Source organism: Hemitrygon akajei, unplaced genomic scaffold (assembly GCF_048418815.1).
Source record: "Hemitrygon akajei unplaced genomic scaffold, sHemAka1.3 Scf000044, whole genome shotgun sequence".
Lineage (NCBI taxonomy): Eukaryota > Metazoa > Chordata > Chondrichthyes > Myliobatiformes > Dasyatidae > Hemitrygon > Hemitrygon akajei.
The window spans coordinates 7,109,512-7,114,421 of record NW_027331930.1 but is presented as its reverse complement, the minus strand read 5'-3'; positions in this window follow the sequence as shown (position 1 = coordinate 7,114,421).

Genomic DNA, 4,910 nt, shown 5'->3' with positions numbered 1-4,910 from the left:
GGAAGACATTGAAGTGCGTACAGTCAGCAGAATGACAACAGAATGACAAGACAATATTAGCGTGTGTAAGGAGTGTGTTGATCGAGCGCTGCCCGTCACAAGCCGAATGGCCGAATCCTGCTCCTGCACCTTATGGTCTCCCATCGTCGTGGAGCCTCAAATGCGGCTGCACAAGTTCATAGACCGAAGGGCCATGAGATAAAGGAGCAAAATTAGAACATTCGGCCCTTCCAGTCTGCCTGCCATCCCATCATGACTGATTTTTCCTCCTGTGGAAACTCTGTTTAATTTCTGATGCTTAGAGTTCTCCCGGGAGTTAAAAATAACTAGTGACCTTAATTGCAAAATTTCAGTTTATCTTAGAGTACAAACAAACATGCAAATTCTCAGCAAACTAAACAAAGAGCTGAGAACGATGGCAAGAAATGTGAGGCAAAAAGTCAGCATTCTGAAAAATCTATCACTTCTATAATAAGATAAAGGAACTCACTTTGATGACGATAGATTAATTAATTAAATTCTTCTCCTGCTTCCAGCCGGGTACAGGTGTCAACTTTAACCAATGTTTCCATTACAAACTCTGCCATCTGGGCAGACGCCTGGGCATGTCTATTCCAGTGGTATATATATTTCCGTCAGCCGCCCCGATTAGACATGCCCAGGCGTCGTCCCTGATGTAGATGCAGAGTTTAGTATTGGCATGTTCATTGAAATAGACACCTGTACCCGGTTGGAAGCCTGAGAAGAGTTTAAACGTCATCTACGCCGGGAAAGCACTGGGTCCTTTACTTTAAATTAATACGCTGCATAATTTCAACTGTGGGCACCAGAAATATTGGTGTATATTAGACCAATAGCAAAGGTAGGAAAGCTGCGGTCCTCAAGAGATATATTAGGGAGTGAGGTAGAAAGCTGAAACGCAGGACCTCAGGCGTAGTGATCCCTCGATTCTGCCTGAGCCACGTGCCAGTGAAAGTAAGAACAGGATGATTGACAGATGACAGTGTGGCTGTGAAACTGGTGCGGAGGGGCAGGGTCCGGGATCATTAGTGAACATAGGACCTGTACAACAGGGACTGTTTACACCTGAACTCGGTGGTGGGGTGGGGGGGGGGGGGGGGTGTGGGGGGAGGGTAAGTGTCTGCTGATATCCATGCGGGTAGGATTGCTACAGCTGTCCGAAAAGTTTTAAACTAATTTGGCAGCAGATCTGAACTGGAGTGATAGGGCTGAGGAGAATGTTGCTAGTTTTCAAACAGCGGCAGTGCGTAGTGAGACTGCCACCATTGAGAGGCTGACGATAGGGCAACATTTCAGTGGGCGGGATGAGTTTCAATGCAAAAGGGTGAGAAAATGGAAAAGGTGATGAATACGGAACTGAAGGTTTTATATTTGAATGTGTGCAATACATGGAGTAAGGGAGATGAACTTGTGTCACAGTTACAGATTGGCATTGTGGGCATCACTGAATGGTGGCTGAAGGAAGATTATAGCTGGGAGCTTCATGTCCAACGATACAGATTGTACTGAATGGACAGGCAGGTAGGCAGAGGGGTGGGGAGGTTCTGTATGTAAAAATGAAATCAAATCTTCTAACTGGTGAAATGGGATTGCAAGGTTTAGAATACTGACATATAGGGGTGAATCCTGATGCACTCAAATATTTTCTATTTCATATTCGTAATTACTTTTTTCACTTTTTGGTGATATATTTTCACATTGACACAAAAGAGTTTTTATTTCTGTTGATCAGTGTGAATAAAACAAATCTAAATGCACTCTGTCTCAATGTTGTAAAACAATAAAAGATGAAAACTTCCAAGGTGGCCGCATACTTTTTATAAGCACTGCAAGTGCAATTACGAAGAAAGCACGGCAGTGCCTCTCCTTCCTTTGAAGTTTGCAAAGCTGCAGCATGACATCGAAAACTTTGACAAACATCTACAGATGTGCGGTGGAGAGTAGCTGCATCGTGGCCTGGTATGGAAACAGCAAAGCCCTTGAAAGGAAAATCCTACACAAAGTAGTGGATATGGCCCAGTACATCACGGGTAAAACCCTCCTCTCCACCGAGCACATCTCTATGGAGTGCTGTCACAGGAAAGCAGCATCCATTATGAAGGACACACACCAACAAGGACATGCTCTCTTCTCACTGCTGCCATCTGGAAGAGGGTGCGGGATCCTCAGGCCCACACCACCAGGTCAGAAACAGTGACTACCCCTGAACCATAAAGGCTCTTGAACCAGAGGGCATAACTTCACCGAAATTCAGTAAACCCTTCACTGAACTGCTCCCACAACCTCTGGACTCACTTTCCAGGACTCTTCATCTCATGTTCTTGATCTTTATTTCTCATTTATTTATTATTATTATTTCCTTTATATTCACAGTTTATTGTCTTTTGCATTAAGTTTTTTGTCACACACATACACACACACACACACACACACACACACACACACACACACACACACACACACACACACACACACACACAGACACACACACACACACACACACACACTAGCAACAATCATCCTGGTGCACAAAAAGAATAGGGTGAGCTGCCTCCATGACTATCACCCAGTGGTGCTCACATCTACTGTGATGAAGTGCTTTGACGGGTTGGTCATGTCTGGAATCAACTCCTGTCTGTGCATGGACCTGGACCCACTGCAATTTGCGGATTGCCACAATATACCTACAGTAGATGCAATCTCACTGACTCTCCACTCAGCCTTAGATCACCAGGACAATAGCAATACACAAGTCAGGCTGCTGATTACAGCTCAGCGTTCAACAAAATCTGACCCTCAATTGTAATCAACAAGCTCCAAAACCTGGGCCTCTGTACCTCCTTCTGCAACTGGATCCTCACCAGGAGACCACAGTCTGTGTGGATCAGAAATAACATCTCCTCCTTGCTGACAATCAACACTGGCACACCTCAACGATGCGTGCTCAGCCCACTGCTCTACTCTCTCTACACCACGTCTGTGTGCCTAGGCTCATCTATAAACTTGCTGATGACACAACTATTGTTGCTGGAATTTCAGATGGTGACGAGGAGGAGTACAGGAGTGAGATAGATCAGCAAGTTGAGTGGTGTCACAGCAACAACCTTGCACTCAGCATCATGAAGACAAAGGAATTGATTGTGGATTCAGGAAAGGGAAGTCGAGGGAACACACACCAGTCCTCATCGTGGGATCAGAAGTGAAAAGGGTGAGCAGTTTCCATTACCTGCCTGTCAACATCTCTGAGGAACTATCCTGGGCCCAACATATTGATGCGGTTACAATGAAGGCACAACATCGGCTATATTTCATTCGGAGATTGAGGGGAATCAGTCTGTCACTTAAGACTCTTGCAAATTTCTAAAGATGTACTGTGGAGAGCATTCTAACTGGTTGCATCACTGCCTAGTGTGGAGAGGCCACTGCACAGGATCGGAAAATGCAGCAGAAAGTTGTAAACTCAGGCAGCTCCTTCATGGGCACTGGACTCCACAACATCCAGGACACATTCAAAAGATGATGCCACAAAAATGTGGTATCCATCATTAAGGACCCCCATCACCCAGGACATGACCTCTTCTCATTGCTACCATCAAGGAGGATGTACAGGGGCCTGGAGACAGACTCACTGGTTCAGGAACAGCTTCTTCCCCAGCCGGTGATATTAAACCTGATTCTGATACACAAACACACACAGCTGGGCTCAGACATACAACACTCCCAAATTCCTGCCTTTGTGACATCCTGCTTGCTCCGTAGACCCCGGTATGAAGCTCAAACAGTTGCAACACCTGCCCTTTAAATTCATGGCTGAGGCTGTGTTGTGTCTGTTGACTGTTTGAGTTCAATATTAAATGAAGAGCATTGAATGGGAAGGAAGGTTTGAATAGAAGAATAAAGATCTCCTCTGATGGTATATGGGGTCCTGGTGAGAGCGTACATGAAACACTGTGCACAGGTCTAGTCTCCCTACCAGAGTCAGCCTGTGGGATGAAGGGAATGGAGAGAATGTTTCAGACATTGATTTGATAGGGGGTGGTGAGGTAGTGTCCTCAGAGAGATTACACTAACTGGGCCTGTCTCAAAACTTGGACAAATAAGAGGTGGTCTGACTGAGATGGACACAGTCTCACAGGGTATTGACAGGGTGGGGGCAGCAATTACATTTTTCCTCACAGGGTGTTGAATAAGGGGTCACAGATTCAGATTCTGATGTCGGCTCACAGGACTTAGATGAGGAGTGCAGAGAACCTTTGGATTATTTTTCCCACAAGTTTTCTAAATTCACAAGGAATATTGAAGGGCTCAGCAAAGATGGGAACGTTGCAGAAAAGTGTCGCTGAGGTCAAAGATCAGCCATGTTCGGAGGAAATACCGAACTGGCGCAAGGGGCCGAATGGCCAAGCCTACTTATTTTTTTAAGTGCCCGGTCTTTCCCTGCCGAGGATCGGGGCCTGTTGTCAGGAGTTCCCTCCCAGACCTGACTCCTGATGCTGGGAGCCCGGATCTGGCCCGCAGCGGCTGCCGATGGATCTCCGGAGCTCTCACCGCTCCCCTGTGCATTCTGACAGGCTGAAGACCAGGGCAGAACAAGGCGCAAAGGTAAACTCGTGGTTTAGAAAATATGAAACAGACTATTCAGCCCCTTGCACCTGTTGTGCCCTTCACTCGGAACATAACACGATAAGACCATAAGACATAGGGGCAGAATTGGACCATCTGGCCCATCGAGTTTGCTCCGCCATTCGATCACAGCTGATCCGTTTTTTTCCCCCCTCAACCCCAATTCCTGGTCTTCTCCCCGTAACCTTTGATGCAGTGTCCAATCAGGAACCTACCAATTCTGCTTTGAATACACCCAATGAGGTAGCCTCTACAGCTGCATGTGG